General features: G+C 45.5%; 1 pseudogene; it reads right to left on the bottom strand.

The window, feature by feature from the left end:
• LOC144143186 (lysosomal acid lipase/cholesteryl ester hydrolase-like) overlaps positions 1–26,448 on the bottom strand; it is a 52,794-nt pseudogene that overhangs the window by 5,021 nt on the left and 21,325 nt on the right.

Here is a 26,448-nt window from a genome sequence, read left to right as displayed (position 1 = left end):
CGACACCGCTTATCCAACTCGACATGGGCTTCACGCGGGCCAGCAGGACACATCCCCTGACTTAACGTGGAGCAGACCTGGTCTTGTGCGTGAGTGGCGATGCGGGCTCGATACCATGGGTAGCGACCATTATGCAATTTGGTTGGAGCCTAATATTGCAAACGCAAAAAAGCATACGCGCCACACAAATTCTGTCAATTGGGACGAATTTTGCGCCAACTTTAAGCGTTACGAAATGAACATGCCATTCCACGTCAAAATTTTGCGTGTAGCGGAAGACTCAACCCGGCATATATCTGTCAATGGGAACCTGCCCACGCGCGATCAACATCTACTGAACCTGTGGAATACTAGGCAGCAGCTGCACCATGCTTACCTCACCGGTGGAAGGCGGTACGTGGACCTTCTCAAGGTACGAGACAAGACGGCGCAAGCTCGACGTTACGCAAATCAACTTCCTCGCGAACGACGGCTCGACCACTGCGCCTCCTTTGGAGAAAGAACCGACCTTCGAAAACTCTGGCAAACGTTTCGAGCCATCAACGGTGAGCGCAAACATGGAAACCCCGTGCAAACAATACTTCTTAAGGAAGGCATCACCAGTGCAGAATTTGAAGATTTGGCTGCGTCTACGTTTTTCCCCCAGTCTGCTACGGAGCCTCGTGTTTTGACCTCACTCAGGCTCAAACCAAACAACTAGAGGTGTTGCACCGAGCATCCATGCGTGTTATCACGGGCCTTCCTCGGCACGCGCGAGTAGAAGAGCTCCATCGTTTCTCTCGTCTTCCTGCAATAGCTGCGACTATCAAAGAGTGGAGGCGGAATCACTCAAGGCGTCGCACTGGACTCTTTCTGGTCAACGTTTACTTTTGCTGGACTCCCCCGTGCACCATACCGACTTGCAAAACATTCCTCCAATGATTCCACCATGGGAGGATCAAAATGTCTGCCGGCTCAATCCTACTACCCGAAAGATTACCAAAGCGTCCCATGCTTTCCAGCGATCCGCTCAGGCTGCCCGTGCTGATGCCGATCCTGCAGCCGTTTTCACAGACGCCTCCTGGGATTCTACTACCCACCGCGCAGGCATTGCTTTCTACCACCCTCAATGTGATGTGCGCCGTGACCTGGTGCTCCAGTACAATGATCAGGAGCGCCCCACGTCTTGTGAACTGAAGTTGCGCGCTATTCACATGGCCCTGGACTTGTTATCGCAACAAGAGTCTCAAGGCGCCTTTCCCGCAGGGAAGCGCCTTACCATTTACACAGATTCCCTTCAGGCCATCAAAAAACTACAGCACATTCCACAGCACGGCTGCATAACTCATCAAATTAAGAGCAGTTGCCCTGCACTTTCCGTACAAAGCAATGTGGACGTACATGTGACCTAGGTTCCCGGACACGTGGGCGGCTTCGGAAATGAGGCCGCTCACGCTTTGGGGAGCGCGCTTCTGAACTCTCGCTCGCCGTCGCTGGAACACGGGTTCACTACCACCAGTTTACTCCACTAACCCGACGACCAGCGTGACTTCCTAAAGCAACGCGGACGGCAAGTGCTCCTCGCATCGGAACCTCTTGACACCCATCCATTGCCGAGCGGACTGCCGCGTGCTGATGAGGTTTTTATCCATAAGGCTCGAGCTGGAGCGGCACTCACCGATGAGGTCATTGCTAAATGGCGAGCCTATATCCCTCGTCCTGTACGCCAGCAACCTGAGGACGTTCAGCCCTCCCATCCCGACGTCACCTGTCGAACATGCGACCTGGGGGTCCGCCCCACTATGCGGCATCTTGTATGGGAGTGTCCTGAACTTGAGGCTATTCGCGCGTGCCGTCGCCACCAAGTTACCAAGTACGAATACTGGATCTCGCCAGCACAGCACACGCACGCAGCCCGAGTCCTGCGTTCCCTCTGGGATTTCGCACGCGAGGCTGACATTCTGAGCCTGACTTAATTTTACCCCCTCCGTTTCCTCCCTACCATTCTTATAGGCCTCTGAGCCAGCCCTTTCCCTAAAAAGTTTATTTATTTATTTATTTATTTATTTATTTTGTATTCATTCATTTATTTATTTATTTGTTTATTTATTTATTTATTTATTTATTTATTTATTTATTTATTTATTTATTTATTTATTTATTTGTTTAAAATAGCTTACAAGCCCTTTACAGGGCATTAGGCAAGGGGTGTAAAAAAGGGAGCTGTTACACATCTTACAATATTATTTCACGTGTTACAAAACATAGCAGAACAACTACTAGCGCCGATGTTTGCAATAAAAGTTCAAGTCGGAAGACAATAAAAAGAAAGAAAGAAAAGTCGATTGTATAGTGGACACACAAAATTTGCGCACAAGAATTACAAAGTGAACCGAATACAATTAGGTTAGTAAATAAAGAAGGCAGCATCCAAAGATAACCAACAATACGAACTCGGCGCTCACCAAAACGTTGCTATAGTTCGGAGTAGGCACAAAAGAAAAGGCACGATATAAAACGGGGAGCCTATGCGCACACGCAAAAAAACATTTTCGGTGTACAACATTCCGAATCAGTTGCAAAGAGCACACTAAAAAAATAACCAGAAAACACGTACTGTGCTACCGAGACATTATGAGGATTGTTTGTTGTTGCTGTGTTAAGGTAAAAATATGGCCTAAAACAACCCTTCACTTGTGATGGGTGCCACATTCATGGTAGTACCGATAATAAATGCCCTACTATGAGTTAATACCTTGTCTGAAGAAACGTTTTTGTTTTCCATCTTCCTACTCCATGGCATTGACAATGTCTTGGTAATCGAGAAGGCAAACCGATATATTCTCTAACAATATCAATATATTCTCATGCAGTTCAGTATATGTTCCAAGTGTTTCTGCGATCACCATTTCCGCACTCCTACCTTACTCAAGCAGTAATTCTTCCTCGTCAGGTAAATTTTACGTATTCACTTATGCATTTTTTAAATATACCTGTCACTAGTATACTTTATTATAGCAAAAGTTTTATGCCAACAAACTGCCTAGAACAGCTTGCGTTTACTGCTTATGTGGGGAGATAGCAAGAAACTACCGAAATGTATAATATAAAAGTATACCTACCAATGGTCTCTCCATGTACGGGCCAAATATTGCCAAAGGTGGAACTGCAATGTTAGCCAACTTGTAGAATGGTGCTAGCCCAGCAAACGCCTTCACCTAGGTAAAAAGGAGCGCAATTTTACTGGGGCGATACCCATGCTATATATACACTGCAATTGTCTGCACATGTAATGGTTTTTACTTCATACCGAAAAAAAAATCATTCTTTGGAGTAAGCGTTTCGGGGACGAAGGAACAAGAAAGCGTTTTATCTTTAGAGTATACAAACTTCTTTTGTGCACTTTCTCGACTTTTTGGTGTGTACTATTTTATGACTATTTTGTATACAACCGAATACTCCAGTTTGTGAAAACATCTTCTTTCGCGTGGGATTTTGTTACCACGGCTAGGTTTTACTGCATCAAATTGTACTTTTCATAATACCTTCGCTATTGATAACGGCATCACATCGTGCACAATTTTTAAACGCCATTTTATTCGAACTAATGTTGAAACATATGTAGAATGAAACTAGTTTGAACTGCATTATATTGAATCGCGCTGGGTATAGTAACACAAATAGGACGACGAGACGGCTGGACAAAGTGCAACTTGCCACTGTTCAAGAAAAAATGAAACAAAAACAGGGGAGATGGAAGGTCGCGACTTTGGTCTTGGGCAGCAAAAGCCGATAGGGAATTGAAATTGATTGAAATTAAAGTAAAATAATTTGAACACCATAACCTAACTCAATCTGCATTCATTTCAGAAAAAGTGTGATTTGAATGAATTTTCCCCGCAGCACTGGCAGCACTTACTTCGTATTTCCAAAGTCGAGTTGGACAAAATATGCGCTTGCTACAAAAATCACAACCTATTGAACATGGAAAACACAATCATTTGTCTTACATGAACATGATAAGGGACTTTGTATTGCAAGTGATATTGTTTACCACTTCAAATGTGCTTTCCTTTAGTTTTATTAAATATTTATCTTCCTCCTTAAGTAAGTGCGCCGTATGCTTTTCCAAAAGTCTTTCCTAGTAAAAGGCGTGTAAATCGGCGTGTGTATAAATCGTCAAAAAGATGCTGCTATTACCGCCATAATAAGTTTTCAGTAAAAACGCTTCCCTTTGTTTGCTGGGGCATTATGTTCGATTCATAATTCCTACTAAAATCACGAATATACTATTATGAATATAATAGTATACCAGGAGGCGGTGTTGCTATCTACGTACACTGTTCCAGATCTTCCGAATTATTTTCCGAGTTTTACAAGTAAGGCTTACAAAATGCTGACATTAAAATGTATAAAGCAATTATATGGGCAAGATACAGCCCGATAAATTGGAACATACCATATTTTCTGCAGTTTATTGAGAACTTCTTGGATTATGTTAGTAAAAACGACTTTTTTCTAATCGGTGAACGTAATAGAACGTAAATGTACTGGATGACAGTGTCATGGGTGGTATTTTACTGATGACGTTACAACCCACTGGTTTCGTAAATTTGATTAATACCCCAACGTTCATTACTCAGGCCACTTCAAGTTGCCTTGATCTCTTAATAACCAATGCCGATACGCTTCTGAGCGACCACGGAGTGAATACATCAGATATAGTGATCATTCTCTAATATTTATGTTCAATCATAGTAAAAATCAAACCAGAAACTTTAAACGTAAACCATTCCTTGTACAACATATATCGCCCAAAAGGCTCGAATCCTTTAACTTAGATGTTATCCCTTATAACTGGACTCCCCTCTTCGAATAACAGATCAGAATCTTTCTTATTTCAGTTTTCTTGCAGCATTCGTTAAAATGTATGCAGCCCTTTTAAGCCTTTCTCGCGTAATAAGAAAACAAGGAAACCATAAATTACTGTGAACAAATAAAAGAAATAAATTTTTAAAAATAAGAAAATGAAAAAAAAACAGCAAAAATCATCTCTTTCTTAAGATGCAATATGTAGACACTGAAAGCTTTCAAGAAAGCACGAAACAAAATAAATAATCTGCTAAGACTAGCTAATGCAACATATCACCAGCAGTTGTTTTAAGACGTTTGTTCAAAACAACCAGACGTTGTCTGGAAATCAATAGATGGCTCTCAAGGTACTTTACAAATATTGAAGTACGAACAGAGGAAACTACTGCTCTCCAAATACGTAATAGTGGTCCTGCTGGAAGCGCTTTTTGGTGTCTACTGATGATTTCGAAGTATACAGAACTTTCAGGAGCATAAATAATAACAAAGCATTACACATAGACAACATTTACGTTAAACATGTTAGGTTTGTCCTGGAATTTATTACCCGCATATTAACTAATATTTGCAATTTAACTCTTCAGAATGCTGCGTTTCTGGTCAAAATGAAGAGAGTAACGGTAGTTTCTAAGGACGGAGATAAAAATGATCCTAAAAATCACAGCCCTATATCTGTCATACCAGTCTTCTCGAAATATGTAGAAAAAGTAATCTTTTCGCATAGGTTTAATTATCTTGAAAGAAAAAAAATATCATTACGGACGCAGAATTCGGTTTTCAGAAAGTAAGGTCCACAGAAACAGCCTTGCTATTAAAGAGCACATATTCACAATTATAGAAAACAATAAGTTTACTTCAGCATTTCCTATTGATTTTAGTAAACCCTTCCACTGTCTAAACCATATTATTTTAGCTGAAAAGGTAACGCAATCAGCAGTTTGTGAAGTACCTAAGACTTATGAAATCATATTTAGAAAACAGTGGGCAGTCAGCGCATATTTCTAGTGAACAGTCTATTTTTCTACAGATTTTAAATGGTGTTCCTAATGGCAGCGTGCTAGGTCCCCTGCTTTGTAATTTATATATAAATTATATTGCGAACATTGGCCTAAAAGCAACATTTGAAGTATATGCCGACGGCCGCACTATACTTCTTTCTGGTCCTGATAAAAAATAGCATAATGCTCAGACGTAACGTGGATTTGGATAAATTATTACATTGATCAAGTTGAAACCGAATTTAGGTCAATCTGACGAAAACAAAAGACATATTTTGAGCTAATAACAGATGAGTTGAACTGAGATATCAGCTCAAATATGCCAAACATGATGTAGAATTAGTAAATGATTACAAGATCCTCGGTGTTACGTTCCAATCCCAGCTTTGGTGAGAACATAAAGATAACACCTGTAATAAACTCTTTTCTGTAGCCGGCGGGATACGGCGCCCGCGACGGTTCTTCGCTGGAAAGTAAAACTGAACATCTACAATGCTTTATTTAACTCTTATATAAATTACTGCAGCTTAGTTTGAACTAACAAAACTAAACAAAACATCAATAAACTACTCACCTTACAAAGGAAATTCGTTCGCAATATCGAAACCTTGATTATTCTTTTTCCACTTGCACTTCCTTCCCACGTTACAACATATTCAAGGCAAATTACATGCAGGTCTTCCGAATTCCGCGCGCCTTCTACTTTTCCTCGATACCAATAAAAAAACTTTCTCATACATTCGGAATGACTCCAGGCCCGAACTCACTCTATAAATACCCGTATCACAAACAATTGGCACCTGCGGAAATTACGCAATAACTACAAGTTGAAATCTCAAGAGCACAACTAGCCAGTAATTCGGAGTAGATACGAGTTTGCGGCTAATTTTTTTATTACAGATAAATTGTTTTTAGCCACCAAAGAGTTAACTGGAAAACACCATTTGTTGATTGCTAAACGTAAACAATACTCCTTGCCGCGAAAATAGTTTTGCTGCTACCCTAATTCTTTAGTTATTTCTTCTTTTATACATTTCGTTCTCATTAAAATGTATAGATACTCTTAATACATTTCTATATACTTATACATTTTACACATTTTAAAGTTTTTATACTTGAGAGCATTCTGACGTGTTATATTTGCACCTTGTTTGTACCTGTGAAATTCCATTTTTGCGAAATTATGTACTGAAACTGTTACGTCCAATGTTTTACATTGTGTAAAAGGCAGTTTTCTATCCATATGTTTCATTTGAAATGTTGGAGTTTGTACAAAATGCTTCTGCGCCATACTGCGACTGTCGGGTATAAGTTTATAAGCCCAGTCAAGCTGTTAGGTCTGCTTTTACCTCATGGACCCCTCCAGAGGTATTTCTGGGAAATAAACCGATTGAAAAGAATCCTATGTACTAGAGCTCTCACAAAAATGATGTACCGAAAGTAGTGAATAAGGCGAATCTAATATTACTGTGAGTTATAATACTTGTTATTTACAGTTCGCATGGCTGCAGTGGCAACATAAATCCCGTCCGCAATGCTTGTTAAAATAATAACAGAAATCAGATGTAACCTTTTTTTTAAACTATGCCGAAATACGTATTATAAAAATCAGCTGCTCAGGTGACTGTAATAATACGCCAAAAGCAATCTACTTTTCATCAATACGTAGTTACAGTGAAGTTGAGAATATTCCATTCTTTACTTCTTAGGTAAATACATTAGGTTTTACTGGTGAAAAAAACACCTCCATTTTTGCTCTTTCAAAAAGGTCGCAAACCATTCCGTGTCTCATTCAGCCTATTAATACGAAAGTTTTCCTAACAACATATTACTAAAAGTATCCATTTTTCGAATATGTAGGTCGATTGAGATAACCACACCACTGTTCACTGCTCTGTTCATCACGGGATCGAAAGGTTGAATACTTCAATAATACCTTGGCATTGTATTCAGGCTTCTCAGACACCATGGCAAAGAAGGTAAGGGTGTGTCACAAACTCGAGCGTACGACGTCTAAAAGTACCTTATAAATTTTTCATTTTATTGTACAGCGCCTAACTCTTCTTCAGTCGTTCGATTCATTCCATTCGGTTCTATTCGCCCGAGACAAGGCTGGAAGTTTCTCGAACGAAGAGACGGTAACATGATCACCCGCCGGCTCGCCGGCAAGAAAACAACAAAAATAAAACCTCCGCCGCTCGGGTTTCGTCGAAGCTTCCAGTACTTTCGAGGAGGCACGGGTGGCCTTGCCAGTTCTAAAGAGCGTCGATCATTCTAGAATGGAGAAGAGGGAAGTTATGCGCTCACGGCGGCGGGCGCGTTGTGTGTTGTGCTCTCCCTCTCCGCACCGGCGCGCCTATAAAAAGAGAAGCCGCGCCTAAGCAAACGAGCTACGTTTGGACGTCGTGATTGACAACTGCACCTGCCAGTTTGTACATCACACCATCGGTGACCCGCACCCTGGAGGACTCCAACGTGCTCCCGGGCCTCGAATGACCGTGATCGCCTCGGACGGCCTGGCCTACAGCGAAGCCACGCTTCCCAGGTAGCCGACTCGCCTCCGACAGCGGTGCATCGTCCGGCCCGGTCGGTGAATATGCTGGGACTCTGTCTCTCATATGCATCGAACTGTTCATTTTCTTTTAGTTAACTGCTCCGATTCGTAATATTCATTTGTTAACGTACGCTCCTGTTTGTATCATCTTGTCTAATTGGACTGTTTCTTGTATTCGAATTCCATCTAAGTTGTCAGAAATTATCGATCCGTTACCTTGTGCTTGTATTTGTGATTTGCCTGTGTAAATATAAGTCTGTGTTGTTTTTTTCGTTCAAGGCTCTTGTTCATTCTTGCCGCTCTAGTCGGCGAAAGCCGCACATCAGACGGCCACCCCCTTTGTCACCTGTGCCCTGTAGATTCGGTGGGGTTTGTTGGCTCTCTGGAGTCGACTCCCCATATCTTCTGACAGTGCACCCTAAATTAAGGAAACGGGTGACAATTTCTGGCGTCCGCGACAGGACGTCTGATGTGAGCGGTAGGGAGGAGAGAGAGCCTGGAACTTTTTTTGGCATAGGTTGCTACTATCTTTATAAGTTGGTGCTCTTGTAAACTTTCTCTGCGTAGATATACCTAGCTAGAGGCTAGAGTATTGTGGCTAGATTGCGATACATTTGCAATCATGGATTTAGAGAAAATCGTAGCGTTGGGCTGCAAGCTGGGCCTCTCAGGGGCCGAACTGCGGAAGTGGGTAGCTCAGAAAGGAAAAGAAGAAAACGAGAAAGTTAAGAGAGCAAGACAGGCAGCACGAACAGAAGCTCAGAGGAAAAGAGAGAAAGAATTTCGGAGACAACTTCAGTTGGAGCGAGAGGAGAAAGCAAGCAAAGAGGAGCTAGAGAGAACAGGAGCACATGAGGATGCTCAACGTTTGAAGCTCGACTGCTCATCAGCAGATCGGAGCATAAGAGGAGAGAATAGGCGCCTGTGTCTCAGTACCAACCTTGAAAAGGTTAAGGTAAATTTCGGAAACGCGCTAGCGGACCGAAGTAGGACCAGCCAAAAACCCCCGCTGAAATGTTACTCTTGTAACAAGTTTGGGCACATTGCCAAGGACTGCTGGAGCAGCTTTAAGAGAAGTAGTGCTTCCAGATGTTTTAAGTGCGGGCGGGCTGGACATCAGGCTGCGACATGCAGGAGCAGCAACGATGAAAGGCGCCAAGATTTGCGCAAATGCGCACCTCCCAAGGCATCCAGACAGTACGATGTTACTGATGGCTCTGAGGAGCGTAAAAGGGGCACGAAAATTCACGTCGTCGGTGCCATTACGGCATTCGGGTCGAAGACAGTGCCGGTGGCTGAGGGAAAATTGTCAGGCAAAACCATTACCGTTTTGCGCTCCACCGGCACCAGCACAGTTATTGTGCGAACGGACTTAGTCCGAGAGCAGGAGTTCTCTGGGGAAACAAACCCAGTGTTCTTTATGGATGGCTCAATGCGAGAGTTGCCGGTAGCTCAGATCGAGGTGGAGACTCCCTACTATACGGGAAGCGTAACCGCCCTTTGCATGGAGAGGTCCATGTATGACCTCATCCTCGGCAACATCGACGGAGTCAGGGATCCCGACGACCCGATAACTTTAACTGCCCCAGAAGAACCGCCACCCGTGGAGGTGGAAGAGCCACTTATTGAGGAGCCACACCCCGATGAGTCGGCTGGAGAGGCAGCTGTGGCTGCCGCATCTCAAGACATGGATAGGAGCACAGAGATTGTGCGAAATGAGTTCCATCGGAAAGATGAACTCAATGATGAAAATTCGAGAGATGAGAATAGTGGCCAAAGTACTAACCGTGAGAAGGCAAAGGAATGCCAGGATAGCTCCGGAGGGGAAGAGGCGGATTCATCCGAGATCCGCAAGGAGGAAATATCGGCAATCAGCAAGAAAGAAACGCCTCTAGAATTGTGCGAAAGCGCATCACTTCAGACCTGGAAGGACGATGATCCTACAGGGGATGCGGAGCTTGAGGATGGAGATAACATCCCGGTTGTGGATGCCATCACGACGTCGGGGCCGAACCCTCTAGACGAAGGGGTACCCGATATTGCGGGGAGAGTGCCCGAGGAAACCATTGTCTTTCCGAATGACACGGGTAATTGCTCGCTCATTGTGCAGGAAGACCCAGTTCGAGACTGCGAACTCTCTGGAAAGACTAGCGCCGCGTGCGTAACTGACAGCTCGAGGAGCAAAGAGACCGACTCTAAGGTCAAGTTTGAAACCCCCGTGCGAAGCGGAGCCACACTCCGCCGAGGGAACTCGCCGTACATAAGCGTCGGCGACGATCCTGTGACTTCAGCGGTGGGAGAGAAACCACCCGCTGTTTCGAAAGAAGAACCCCGATTCGATACCTCGGATCGAGGCGAAGCCGTGCCTGTCGCAACTGGAGCACCGGAAAAAGCGAAGCTGGCACATTTCCGGCGCCCAAAGTCTGCGCCCCCTGCGACGGAGCCGCACAGAAGGAAAATAAGTGCCGAAGGTCGTCGAAAGAAAAAACGTTTGAAAGCACGCCTTCAGAAACTCGGCAAGCAGCTGAGCTGCCGAAACAAAGAGTGCAGGTTTGGGCTCAAGAGTAAGAGAGAACATCTCTACTGCCATTTGTCCCGACGGACAGGTGGGAAGAAGCGCCAAGCCGTTATTAGCCACTCGATCGTTCACCAGGTGAAGACCCAGGCAGTGAAACATTTTCGCGAGCCCGGTATCACGGCTGTCACGAAAGAGTTTGTCGCTCCGTGCGACATTTGGAAAGTAACTTCTCCGAAGAGAAAATTTCCGCAGGCGCAGTTACGCGAGCGCCCGATAGACACGGGCTAAACATGAAGAATGCAAATTTAGGTATGCACGTGGGATATGAGTGGAATTGTGTAAGTTGTATTTTCCCGTCGAGTACTCTATACTCGAACGTTGTATTCATTGTTTCTCTGTCGTACTGTATGCGAAACTTGTACTTATTTTGTCACTCTGGCTGTACAGTGTATATTCACGTACTAGTTGCGTTCTGCGTAAATTTTACTTTCACTATTATACAGTGCACATGCCATGTATTGTTGGCGGTACTAGTGGTGACATTCGTGAACTTTGCGGGTGCATGTTATTGTTTGTGAACAACATATTAGTTATGTTTCTTATCAGTTTCATTGTACCAGTACATTGTATGTATTTCTGAGTACTTATGTACACTCATTGTACGAGACCTTCGCACTGGAGCGCACGATGTATTTTCATGAGTTTCGCACTTGTAATGACTACTGGCCAGACATTTATTATGGGCACTGGCTCAATTCGAACGCTAGAACTGTATTGTTCTTAAACTTATGAGTTGTCCCTAGGATGTGTATTTGTTGAGAAATCTGCGCCAAACCGCTGTTCTGTACGCGAATTCTGTACCTGTCATTATTCTTATGAAGAAAATTGGGCTGTACTTGATTTTGTGTTAGTAGGCACAGCCTTTTTTGTTCACTAAGTGTGAACGACGCGAACGCACGACTTTGTGAGTTTTGAGAATATTATTGCATAATATTCTGAAACTGGGGGGCTGTGTCACAAACTCGAGCGTACGACGTCTAAAAGTACCTTATAAATTTTTCATTTTATTGTACAGCGCCTAACTCTTCTTCAGTCGTTCGATTCATTCCATTCGGTTCTATTCGCCCGAGACAAGGCTGGAAGTTTCTCGAACGAAGAGACGGTAACATGATCACCCGCCGGCTCGCCGGCAAGAAAACAACAAAAATAAAACCTCCGCCGCTCGGGTTTCGTCGAAGCTTCCAGTACTTTCGAGGAGGCACGGGTGGCCTTGCCAGTTCTAAAGAGCGTCGATCATTCTAGAATGGAGAAGAGGGAAGTTATGCGCTCACGGCGGCGGGCGCGTTGTGTGTTGTGCTCTCCCTCTCCGCACCGGCGCGCCTATAAAAAGAGAAGCCGCGCCTAAGCAAACGAGCTACGTTTGGACGTCGTGATTGACAACTGCACCTGCCAGTTTGTACATCACACCATCGGTGACCCGCACCCTGGAGGACTCCAACGTGCTCCCGGGCCTCGAATGACCGTGATCGCCTCGGACGGCCTGGCCTACAGCGAAGCCACGCTTCCCAGGTAGCCGACTCGCCTCCGACAGCGGTGCATCGTCCGGCCCGGTCGGTGAATATGCTGGGACTCTGTCTCTCATATGCATCGAACTGTTCATTTTCTTTTAGTTAACTGCTCCGATTCGTAATATTCATTTGTTAACGTACGCTCCTGTTTGTATCATCTTGTCTAATTGGACTGTTTCTTGTATTCGAATTCCATCTAAGTTGTCAGAAATTATCGATCCGTTACCTTGTGCTTGTATTTGTGATTTGCCTGTGTAAATATAAGTCTGTGTTGTTTTTTTCGTTCAAGGCTCTTGTTCATTCTTGCCGCTCTAGTCGGCGAAAGCCGCACATCAGACGGCCACCCCCTTTGTCACCTGTGCCCTGTAGATTCGGTGGGGTTTGTTGGCTCTCTGGAGTCGACTCCCCATATCTTCTGACAGTGCACCCTAAATTAAGGAAACGGGTGACAGGGTGCCTTGGGAAATACCGATGAAGAAAAGGTCTCGGTTTGCGGTTTCGTTCAGTATATAGTCGATCTGTGCTGGCAGGTCATAGAAGGCATGTTCCTCAAATCTGGAAACATAAATCACCTGTTTTTTTAAAACACCCAAAACTCCGATAACAATAACAAATTGCATAAAGCAAAGGGCGAACAAAATACAAAAAAACACCTAGTAAAACTCCACTACAAAACCGTGGAGCGTTTATGCTCGCATGCAAAAAACTTATGCATGCTATTGAACATTGATGCAGAAGTAAATCTGTGAAAAAGCCGGGAAACAGGCCGGAGAGCAACAGTGAAAAATCCTGATAGCTATTATTGGAAGGTATTATAGGCGTGATCTATCTTTTTAGAAAATGGTGAACTGAAATTTAGGAATGCTGCAATATAACCACCCCGTGAACAACTATAAATCGTTTATTCTGACAGCAAAACTAAACTTCAAACTTTTGCTTTTTGCAAACAGATATTAGATCATAATTACAGTTGTGTGCAGTGTTATATTCTAGCCCCTCCTGCTGGGGCCCTTAAATGGGCCTGCAGTATTCTGTAAATAAATAAATAAATAAATAAATAAATTATGAACAGTCTTCATCGAAATAGTTACTACGTTGAAGACTGCGCCTCCAGTGGAAATGTTGGTAAACCTTCGCGTTTTGGTTTTTTGAGACTTGCGTCAAAGGCTACTGTTACATACATATATATATATATATATATATATATATATATATATATATATATATATATATATACAGAAAGAAATGCCGGCAGTCTACAACGCCGAAAGGCGTGGGTTCGGTCCCCACTCTGGGCGCGTGTTTTTCTTTCTTTCTTTCTCACGTAATTATTAATAAAAAAATAATGTAACGTCACTAACGGTAAAAAATAGTCTAACCATCCCCTATGCCTTCTTTGGCGTTGTAGACTGCCGGCATTTCTTTCTGTATTTTCTAACGAGCCCCTCATTTCCAAACCCTATATATATATATATCTATATATATATATATATATATATATATATATATATATATATATATATATATATATATATATATATATATATATATGTAAAGGACATACTCGACGTTCCTGTAGAAGGATGTGCCCCTTTATTCGTGAACGAGGCGTCAGCGCAGCAGCGGCGAGCCGAGACGACCAGCTTATCGCGAGGCTGAGCTTGAACAAGAGCGCCCTCCGCTTCATCGGCATCTGGCGCGTACCCACATATGGAGATTTGCCCGTTATGATCGATGCTGGTCACAGTTACTCTTCCATGTCCGCTACATACATACTTGCTGCAATATATATATATATGTATATATATATATAACACAGAAATAACGGTTGGCAGTCAAGAAAACCTCGGTAAGCAAAGGGGAGGATGTGGTAGGTCATTGAAACAGATAAAGAATTTGGAAAGAAAGAAAGAAAGAAAGTGGAGAAAAAGTGCCCGCCAGGATGGATCCGAACCCACTACCTCCAAAATACCGGTCTCGTGTGATAACCACTGCGCTACCGGTGCGGCGATTTTCCCCTCCACTTTCTGGGGTATTTATGTTTAGGTATTTTTGCTTCCTGTGCTTAGGGGTGGTAGCCAGCGCCACATAGCGAGGGCCTCTGTTCTGGCAGTCTTGGTGCAATAGGAAGCATAAGAAGGTTCAACGCTGGTCGACCACTCTCAGCATGTCGTAGACATTGAAGTCACGGCCCGGGGGTTAAAAAGAAGGTCCCGTTCACCCCGAGTAGTCCAGTGGCGCTGGCTACCACCCCCAAGCACAGGAAACAAAAACACCTAAACATAAATACCCCAGAAAGGGAAGGGGAAAATCGCCCCGCCGGCAGCATAGTGGTTATCGCACCAGACCGGTATTCTGGAGGTCGTGGGTTCGGATCTCACCTGGGGGGCATTTTTTCTTCACTTTCTTTCTTTCCGAGCGCCGTCCTCAGCGCTCGGTGGGCTTAAGGCGCTCTGATATTAATCCTCGCACTCTGTTACCCTTAATGAGCAGCGGTTATCCTGCCTTCGCATTACATGCCCTGCCCACGTTAATTTCTTCTTATTAATTTCTACTAATATGTCTTTAACACTCCCTGACCCACTCCGCTCTCTTCTTGTCCCTTAATGTTACACCTATCCTTTTCCGCTCCATTGCCCGCTGAGTCGTTCTCAATTTTAGTTGTACCCTCTTAGTGAGCCTCCAAGTTTCTCCCCCCCGTAGGTGAGTACTGGTAAGATGCACCTGTCGTACACTTTCTTCTTCAGCGACAATGCTAGTCTGCTATTCATTATCTGAGAATGCCTGCCATATGCACCCCACCCAATTCTGATCCCTCTAATTATATCTGCCTCATGGTTCGGATCTGGGGTCACAACTTGGCCTCAGTAGATATATGCGCTTACCACTTCCACTTCGTCGCCACCTATCTCAAACCGCTGTGCTGTCCCGAGGTTATTGATCATTACTTTAGTTTTCTGCATATTATATTTCAGGCCCACGGTTCTACTCGGTTCGCCCAGTGCGGAAAGCATGCTTTGCAATTCGTCCCCCGAGTTACTTAGCAAGGCAACGTCATCAGCAAATCTGAGGTTACTGTAGTATTCTCCATTAACCCTTGCTCCCACCTGTTCCCAATCCAATGTTCTGAATACTTCTTGTAAACATGCTGTGAATAACATTGGAGAGATTGTGTCTCCTTGTCTGACACCCTTCCTTATAGGTATTTTACTGCTCTCCCTATAGATGATGATGGTAGCTGTACACCCATTGTAGATATCCTCTAGTATTCTTACACCATGCTCATCTACCCCGTGGTTCCGTAATGCCTGAATGACTGCTAGGGTTTCGACCGAGTCAAATGCTTTCTCATAATCTATGAAGGCTATATATAGGGGTTCAGTATACTCAGCGCACTTTTCTATCACCTGATTGATCGTGTGAATATGGTCCATTGTTGAATAACCTTTACGGAACCCTGCTTGTTCTTTAGGTTGACTGAAATCTAAGGTTGCAGAAATTCGGTTAGCAATTACCTTGGTAAATACCTTGTACACGACTGACTGTAAGCTGATCGGCCTGTAATTTTTCAAGTCCTTCATGTGGCCTTTATTATGGATTAGGATGGTGTTCGCGTTCTTCCAATATTCCGGTACCATTGCGGTCATTAGGCATTGCGTATACAGGTTTGCCACTTTTTCAAGTACAATTTCTCTGCCATCCTTCAAGACGTCTGCTGTTATCTGATCCTCACCAGGTGCTTTGCCCCCTTTCATTTCTTTCAAAGCCTTCCTTACTTCTGTCATTACTGGTGGGATGTCTATCTCCTCTGAACTACTCTCTCGTTCGGCATTATCCTGGATGTCCCGGCTACTGTACAGACCCCTATAGAACTCCTCGGCCACTGTGACTATTTTATCCCTATTTGTGATGACATTGCCTTGCTTATCCTTAAGTGCATACATCTAATTTTACCCAACGCCAAGACGTCTCTTCACTGCTTTCAGGCTACCTCCGTTCTTTACAGCGTATTCGATCCTCTCCATATTATACTTCCGTATGTCAGCTGTCTTACGCCTATTGATTAACTTCGAAAGCTCCGCTAGTTCTATATTGTCAGCTTCGGTAGAGATTGTCATAGTTTGCCGTTTTCTGATTAGATCTTTCGTCTCCTGTGAAAGTTTACCAGTATCCTGTCTAGCCATAGTGCCCCCGACTTCTACTGCACACTCCGTGATAATGCGTGTAAGGTTGTCACTGGCTTCCTGTGTCGTAAGCTTTGCTTCCTCGTTAAGAGCGAAATATTGGTTCTGCAGCACGATCCTGAATTGTTCTACTTGACGTCTTACTGTTAGCTCATTTGACGGCTTCTTTCGTACTAGCTTGTTGCTGTCCCTCCTCAAATCTTGCCTAATTCGAGATCTTACCATACGGCGGTCACTACACCTTACCCTTCCGAGCACTTCCACATCCTGCACGACGCCTGGGTTATCGCATAATACGAAGTCTATTTCATTTTTGTGCTCCCCATTCGGGCTCCTCCAGGTCCACTTCCGACTCTCCCGTTTACAGAAGAAGGTATTCATTATGCGTAGCTTATTCCGTTCTGCAAACTCAACTAGTAGGTCCCCCTGCTATTCCTACAGCTCAGACTATAGTTCCCAACTGCCTTGTCTCCAGCCTGATTCTTGCCTACTTTACCATTGACGTCTCCCATAACTAGGGTATACTGTGTTTTTACTTTAGCCATTGCCGATTCCACATCTTGATAGAAGCGTTCCACTACTTGGTCGTCGTGGCTGGATGTGGAAGCGTAGCCCTGCACCACCTTGAGCTTGTACCTCTTATTGAGCCTAATTACAAGACCTGCTGCCCTTTCGTTAATGCTATAGTATTCGTCTATGTTGCCAGCTATGCTTTTATTGACTAGAAATCCCACTCCCAGTTCTCTTCTGTCCTCTAGACCACGGTAACATAGGACGTGTCCATTTTTCAGCAGCATAAAGGCTTCGCCTGCCCTCCTAACCTCGCTAAGCACTATTACATCCCATTTATGCCCTCTAATTCCTCGAACAACACCTCGAGACTTGCTTCGCTAGATAAGGTTTGCGTGTTAAACGTTGCCAGGTTCATACTCCATTGGCGGCCTCTGGCCGATTGCATTGGCGGCCAATATATATATATATATATATATATATATATATATATATATATATATATATATATATATATATATATATATATAATGATATATATATATATATATATATATTTATTTATTTATATATATATATAAGACAGAAATAAGAATTGGCAGTCTAGAAGACCTCGGAAAGCAAAGGGGAGGATGTAGTGGCTCAAAATAAAGAATTTAAAATTATCGCACCAGACCGGTATTCTGGAGGTCGTGGGTTGGGATCCCACCTGGCGGGCATTTTTTCTCCACTTTCTTATTTTCCAAATTCTTTATCTTGAGCCCCTACATCCTCCCCTTTGCTTTCCGAGGTCTTCTTGACTGCCAATTCTTATTTCTGTCTTATTTTCAACGAGCCCCTCATTTTCTATATATATATATATATGTGTGTGGGTGTGTGTGTGTGTGTGTGTGTGTGTGTGTGTGTGTGTGTGTGTATGTGTGTGTGTGCGTGTGTGTGTGTGTGTGTGTGTGTGTGTGTGTGTGTGTGTGTGTGTGTGTGAAAAGGGGACAGACGTCGAAAATGGAATGGTTTTTAACCTTTCGGCCGGAGGACCGCCCTTCGTCAGAATAACAACGGTGGCTGTTGTCAAATAGCATATAAGGGTGTTCAATGAAGCATCACATGAGAGCGGGAAAATCAACATCCAAGTAACACAATGCAAATATTTCCAATCTTTGCATGGCTGCAAATATTGCATTTCCAATAATTGCAGTCATGGAAATAAAAATTTCCAATATTTGCATTTCCATGACTTCCAATATTGCACGCGTCGCACTTTTATTCATGTTGTACTTCAGCAAACAGATTGTCGCACAAAGCCCTGATACATTGTATTTGCATTGTGTTATGTGGATGTTTTCATTTCCGCCCTCATGTGGTGCTTCAGTGAACACCCTTATATGCAATTTGACAACAGCCATCACTGTTATTCGGACGAAGGCCGGCCCTCCGGCCCAAGAGTTACACCATTCCTTTTTTCGACGTGTGTCCCCTTTTTTTCATAAATTTGATCGGTGCCCAAGACACTGTTTCTTGCAACTATATATATATATATATATATATATATATAAATATTGTAACGAGGGTAATGAACAAAGGCAATAGACGCAACATGCCATCCAGACATCGGGGTATGTGCCTCACCAGCAGAGCCCATATAGGATTATGCCAAATCCCCACACGGGGATATGCTCCAAAGAGGTGTCAGGGAAGACGATGAACCCCAGGACGTGCATGCGCCAGAAATGCGTTTGGTGATCGCAACGCTCAGATCTGCGTTATCCGTCGGCTTCTCTCCTGCAATTAAACAACCTCAACCGGCTACCGGCGTGTCGGCTGTCTTCTTGACAAGTGGTGGAGGTCAGGAGTTTCGATCACGCCCTGGAGCTTCGTTCCCGGACGCTGCCACCCCCAATGTCCAGAGAAACCAGTCAGCCTGTGGGCTGTCGCGGCTCCTTGCGCGAGCGGGATCCGGCCAAGTTCAGCGGCACAGACGACAGCGACGCGGAGTACTGGCTTGCTTCCTTCGAACGCGTGAGTGCGTATAATAAGTGGGACGACAATGCCAAGCTTAGCAACGTCGCGTTCTCTCTAACGAAAGTCGCGGAAACATGGTACAACAATAATGAATCCGATCTCCGGCCTTGGTCTCATTTCTGTAGTGAATTTATTAGAATTTGCAGCCGCCCTGCTGTACGAAAACTTCGTGCCGAACAGTGCTTACGTGCACGCGGACAGAAGGCTGGCGAGACGTTCACCAGCTATATCGAAGACGTCATTGACCTATGCAAACGCGTCTACCCCTCCATGATGGAAGCTGATAAGGTCCAGAACATCTTAAAAGGCGTTGACGACGATGCTTTCCAGATGCTCTTGGCTAGAGACCCCAAAACTGTTGCGGATGTCGTCCGCTTGTGTCAGAGTTTTGACGACCTACGCAAGCATCGAGCTCTGACTCGACAAGCCTGTGCTCGCGGGGAGTCCGTGGCGAGCGTGGCGGCTACGTATGACGAGGATTCCGCTCTGTTTTTCCGCATCAAAGATTTTATCCGAGAAGAGGTGGCCCGCCAAGTTTCCCTGCTCCCCTGCACCGCAGAGCCGCCTTCTCCACTGGCGCCTACACTCCGGAATATAATACGGGACCAGGTAGCTAACGCATTGCCACCAGCCGAACACACCGCACCAGTAGCTGCCCCTACTCCCCTCTCCCCTCTCACCTATGCCCCTCTCAGCTACGCTGGAGCGACAGCCAGGCCGCCACCACCGCCTGCTCCATTCTTCCAGTCACCAGCGCCGCAACCAGCCGTGTCGTTCCAGCCTGCGGTGCGCATTACGCCGACTCACGTACCATCACGACCACTTCCAAGCCCTATCACCATTCCTTACGATGCAAATGCGTGGCGCACACCGGACAATCGACCCATCTGTTTCGTGTGTCGGACACCCGGACATGTCGCCCGCTACTGTCGTCGTCGTGTGGTGCCGGCCGCCAACATTTTTCAAGCACCTTTTTACGCTAGCCCCCACATTCCGTCTTATGTTCCGCCGCAAACTCCACAGAATTTGCCCACCGAGACTTCTGAACAGCCGCCGTTCACCAGCCGCCGATCGTCTTCCCTACGTCGCCACTCAGTTTCTCCCATGCGTCGCCGCCCGACCAGTGACGGGGAGGAAAACTAACAGCCGCAGTTCCTTAGGCAAGAGCTGCGTCACCGTGGAACTGTACAAGCCCTCAATTTTCACCAAAAAATGTTATTGACGTACTTGTAGAAGGTGCCCCTACCGTTGCGCTAATCGATACAGGAGCCGCTGTTTTTGTTATCCATGCCCGTCTCTGCCGCTCTCTACGAAAAGTGATGACGCCCTTTTCTGGACTTTCATTACGAGCCGCCAATTCGCAACCCATTCAGCCGCTTGCTGCCTGCACTGCCCGGGTCGTCATCAAGAATATCTCGTACATCATTGAGTTCATCGTCCTGCCATCCTGCTCCCATGACGTCCTCCTGGGTTGGGATTTTCTTTCCCGCCACGACGCTATTATTGACTGTGCTCGGGCTGAAGTTGAATTTTCTACTGATGTCTTAGAGGATTCCGATGATGCCCCTACTACCAAGCTACTAATTTCTGAAGACACTGACACTCCGCCAGGCTCCTCGGTCGTCGTTCCATTGTGTTGCACCACTGTGCCAGACGCAACTGTTCTCTTTACGCCCTCAGCCATTTTCCTACGTCGGAAATGTCTCCCTTTGCCCTGTGCCATTTTAACAACTCGTGATGGCGCAAGCACTATGTTATTCACGAATCCGTCGGTGACTCCATGTTCCCTTTTTTAGCGGAGAAACACTTGGGTTTATCGAGATTGTTGATGCCCGGCTAGTCGTCGACGTACCTGACCATTTGCACCATCTTCAGATTGACGGACTGAGCGTTAGTTCCGGCGTACCAGAACAATTGCCATCTGCTGCTTTCCACCAGTGCGTGGACGCAGACCTAGACGCAACTCAACGAGCACGACTTGCTGCATTGCTTCGGAAGTTCTGTTCGTCGTTTGATCACGCGCAAAGCTCGCTGGGTCGCACGTCCGTTGTCACGCACTTCATTCATACTGGTTCGCACGCCCCGCTTCGAGAGCGCCCATATCGTGTGTCACCGACTGAGCGCCAAGCCATTGAAGACAACGTGACGGATATGCTTAAGCGAGGTGTCATTCGCCCTTCCAAGAGTCCATGGGCTTCGCCTGTGGTACTTGTTCGGAAGAAAGACGGCTCCATTTGGTTCTGCGTATATTATTGACGCTTGAACACCATTACATGCAAAGACGTCTACCCCCTCCCTCGCATCGATGATGCGCTTGATTGTTTGCAGGGAGCCGAATTTTTCTCATCCCTCGACTGACGATCCGGGTACTGGCAGGTCCCAATGGCGGAGGCTGATCGCCCAAAGACGGCATTTGTCACCCCTGATGGCCTCTACGAATTTAACGTTATGCCATTCGGGCTATGCAATGCCCCAGCCACGTTCGAAAGAATGATGGACAGTCTTGTGCGCAGCCTAAAATGGAGGACGTGCCTTTGTTACTTGGACGATGTAGTCGTTTTAGCTCCAGATTTTGAGACGCACCTGGTTCGCCTAGATCAAGTTTTGACGTGCATCGCCGCGGCTGGACTGCAGCTCAATCTGAAGAAGTGTCACTTTGCCGCGCGCAAATTGACTATCCTGGGTCATGTTGTTTGCAAGGAGGGCGTTCGTCCGGACGAGATCAAGCTTCGTGCCGTCGCGGAGTTCCCGAAACCGACCACCCTAAAGGCACTTAGGAGCTTTATTAGGCTGTGTTCGTATTTTCGGCGGTTTATTCGCAACTTTGCGTCCATCATTTCACCACTAACAAAGCTTCTCAGCAGCGACAACGGCATTTTGGATTGGTCAGCGTCCTGTTTGCGACACTCCGTCGTCTGCTCACATCGCCGCCCATACTTCGACATTTTGACCCGTCTGCTCCAACAGAAGTCCATACAGATGCTAGTGGTAGTGGTCTTGGTGCCGTGCTCGCGCAGCGAAAATCTGACTTTGCGGAGCACGTCGTTGCATGCGCCAGCCGGACGCTGAAAAAGGCGGAGTCCAACTACTCAGTCACTGAAAAGGAGTGTTTGGCCATAATATTGGGCATTGGGAAAGTTTCGTCCATACTGGTATGGCCGCCGATTTGATGTCGTCACCGACCACCACGCACTGTGCTGGCTGGCCTCCCTCAGAGATCCTTGTGGTCATCTTGGTCGATGGGCTCTTCGGCTCCAAGAGTACGATATTACGTCGTCTACCCTTCAGGCAGGAAGCACTCAGACGCGGATGCCCTCTCGCGCTCCTCGCTGCCGGCTGACGTGTCTCACCTCGCCACTACCGACTGCAGCTTGTCGTCTCTCAGTGCTACTGACATGTGCGCTGAGCAGCGGAAGGCCCCATGGATAGCTTCCATGATCAGCTTCATCTCCGGTGCGTCAACTGCCCGTGTATCAAGGGTCCTGCGACGGCAAGCTCCTCACTTTCAACTGCGCGACGAGTGGCTTTACCGCCGAAATTATTTCTCGGATGGTCGCAAGTGGCATCTGGTTATTCCACGCCATTTGCCCGCAGATATATGCGTTTCCTTTCATGACGACCCGAGCTGCGCCCATGCTGGCATCAGCAAGACATACGAGCGACTCCGCCTCCGTTATTATTCGCGTGGAATGTACAACTTTGTACAGAAGTACTTTCGCTCGTGCCCGACATGCCAACGCCGCAAGTCGCCACCTGCTCGCTCGACTACGCCACTGCAACCACTACCCTGCCCGGAAAAACCCTTTGACTGCGTTGGGATCGATTTATACGGGCCACTGCCTCCTACAGCTTCCGGTAACAGATGCATAATTGTTGCCGTTGACCACCTGACAAGGTATGCTGAAACAGCTGCACTGCAAGCATCCACGGCTAGTGACGTCGCCACTTTTCTACTACATCATTTTATACTTCGGCACGGGGCGCCTCGGGAGCTGCTGAGCGATCGAGGAAGGGTCTTCTTATCGGAAGTCATGAAAGCCCTACTCGTCGAATGTCACGTGATTCATCGGACAAGCTCATCATACCATCCACAGACGAATGGGCTCACGGAGCGATTCAACCGCACTCTGGGCGATATACTTTCAATGTATTTGTCATCTGACCACTCCAATAGGGACCTCGTGCTCCCATTTATAACGTACGCCTACAACACGGCCACACTGGCGACGACGGGATTTTCCCCGTTTTTCTTGCTTTACGGACGTGAGCCGACATGCGCCCTGTATACCATACTCCCTTACAACCACGATGCCACAGAATACACACCGGTATCACAAATGGCGCAGCACGCCGAAGAATGTCGTCAACTAGCCTGTTCTTTTACAACTGCTGTTCAACAGCGCCAGAAGCATCGTCGTGACGACTCTACCGGTCCTAAGACGTTTGATACTGGTTCGCATGTGTGGCTTTGGGTGCGCTGCCCAACACCCGGTCTCTCCCAAAAATTGGTAGCCAAATATCACGGTCCATACAAGGTCATTGCCCGCACTTCGCCAGTGAACTACCTTGTTGAGCCCGTTACTCCGTCCTGGGATCTTCGCCGCCGTGGCCGTGAAACAGTCCACGTTGATATGCTCAAGCCTTATTACGACCCGCTCGTGTCGACATCACCCTAAGTCGCCAGGTTGGCTCCTTTTCACCGGGGGCGATTGTAACGAGGGTAATCAACAAATGCTATAGATGCAACATGCCATCCAGACATCGGGGTATGTGCCTCAGCAGCAGAGCCCATATAGGATTATGCCAAATCCCCACACGGGGATATGCTCCAAAGAAGTGTCAGGGAAGACGATGAACCCCAGGACGTGCATGCGCCAGAAACGCGCTTGGTGATCGCAACGCTCAGACCTGCGTTATCCATCGGATTCACTCCTTCAATTAAACAACTTCAACCGGCTACCAGCGTGTCGGCTGTCTTCTTGACAATATGTATATATATAAATCTATGTATCTATCTATATATATATATATATATATATATATATATATATATATATATATATATATATATATATATATATATATATATATATATATATATTTATATATATATATTTATATATATATTTATATATATGTATTTATATATTTATATATTTATATATTTATATATATATATACATATATATATATACATATATATATGTATACATATATATATATACATATATATATATATCTTTATATTTATATATAGATGCGTGATGCGACTCAAGGAAACCTCAGAAAGCAAACGGTAGAATGGGGTAGGTCATTGAAACAGATAACATATTTGAAAAGACAGAAATCAAACGGAGAAAAAAGTGCCACCAGGGTGGGATCCAAACCCACGACCTCCAAAGTACGTGTCGGGTGTGATGACCACTACGCCACCGTCAGGGCTATTTTCCCCTCCACTTTCTGGGGTATTTATCTTAAGGCGTTGTTGTTTCCGGCGCTTGGGGGTGGTAGCTAGCGCAACTCGGAATACTCGGAGTGAAGGGGGCCTCCGTTTTAGTCCTCGGGCGTGACTAGAGTGTCTACGACATGACAAAAGTGGACGACCAGCGTTGAACCCTCTTAAAGGGAAGCTGAAGCGCTTTCCAAAAAAATTGAGTTAGATTAACAGTTATATAGTTTCTTGCGCGCTGATTCCGAATATCACATTGAAATTTATCGTACGTGAGTCCAAGTGGCATTTATCTTGCAAAAAGCGCGGTCCCGTTTGAAAGACGCGCGCTTTTCGTCTTTTGACGCCCCTGATTGGTTGCGCCCGTCATGACGTCAAAGGAGGACACCCTTCGGCTGCGCGGGTTGTCGGAAGCATTGCGAACGATCGCACGGTTGCCTTTGCGGCAATTTAGCTTGCAGTTTAATTTTCGCACATGACTGGAAGTTTGTTTTATAATTTCCCGTGCAGTTGGTTCAATTATCTTGGAGCTTAAATTTGCTTTACACGACAGAGAACCACAAAGCAGTGACTGTGACGTCGACTAGTGGGTTCCATCAAAATATTTTTGAATTAGGCAACCAGCATAGGGGGATTTCATACCTTATGTTAATGTTAGGTACTGCCTTAACTGTTTCTTATTATACACAAAACCATTTATGCCGAAGATTAATGGGCGTTTTATATAAACAATCTACCAGCGAAAAGCACGTACGTGCACTGCGCGAAAAAATAGCGTTCATGCGCTGTAAACGTATATGCGAGACAAATCTTGCCGGTACACGCATAAACCAACAAGCAGACTCTGCTTCCGCATTTCCTTTGTTCGTTGTCGCCCACCCCAGCCCCGTTACTCATCCCCGTACACAGACCCACACGCGCGCGCCATTTCGGCAGCGGCGCTACGGCGCCTCCGCGATTGCTAGCTGCACTTCGATGAGTGGCGTCTTACGGCTTCACATGCATTTAGTCTGAAAGCACTGCAGCATACTAGTGCCTGCTCAGCATTATTGGCTGTAGTAGGGCTTGATATTCGCTTGTGCGTTGCGCATTCTGCTACAATATTACGGCCACCTCGTTATAATTAACAGACCAGTCGGACAAGGCAGTTACGTTGTAGTTACGTTACTTTAGGTAACAATCACCAAACGTTTGTGATAATGAATCGTTGTCCTGTTTCAGCATTTCTAGATTTAAGCATTTACCGCGCTAGTCGGACAGAGGCCGTGTATTTACTCTTCGCTCCCATTTTTTTTAGTATCATCATAATATATATCACCGACTATCACTGGAGCACACTTGAGGTTCAGTGACAACAAGTGCTTGCCAGGTTATAATATGCAGCCACACGGAATCTTGGGCAAAAAATTAGGCCCCCGCAGTCAACACAAATTATGGCACGGTGGTGGTTCGGAGTGGCATTTTTTTTTTAATTCCAGACAAACATCACCTTATCGTGACATGTATACTTGCAAAATAAGTAATCTGGTTGTCTTGGTTCTTTTACTTTGTAGGAATACTGTTCACCTCTTAGCCGGGAGAGAACTTCTATCAGGATTGGCCCCTTGTTTTAGTTTCGCAAAAAAATTGTTTTTTTTTTAACACTGTCCTGAGCCCATAGGGAAAGAACACCGACGCCTTTAACGAAACAAGTATTTCCTGAACAAATGTGACTTGGTTTCTGGAACGGAATGAAACATCCCCGGCCAAAGTACAGCAGTATTCCCCATCCTTCCTGAATCTAATGTGAACATTCAC

The sequence above is a fragment of the Haemaphysalis longicornis genome, unplaced genomic scaffold (assembly GCF_048455015.1).
Source record: "Haemaphysalis longicornis isolate Haplotype H1 unplaced genomic scaffold, Haemaphysalis longicornis Haplotype H1 scaffold_6, whole genome shotgun sequence".
NCBI classification, from domain to species: domain Eukaryota; kingdom Metazoa; phylum Arthropoda; class Arachnida; order Ixodida; family Ixodidae; genus Haemaphysalis; species Haemaphysalis longicornis.
Note: the sequence above shows the minus strand (reverse complement) of the source record. Positions and strands in the feature narration are given on the sequence as shown.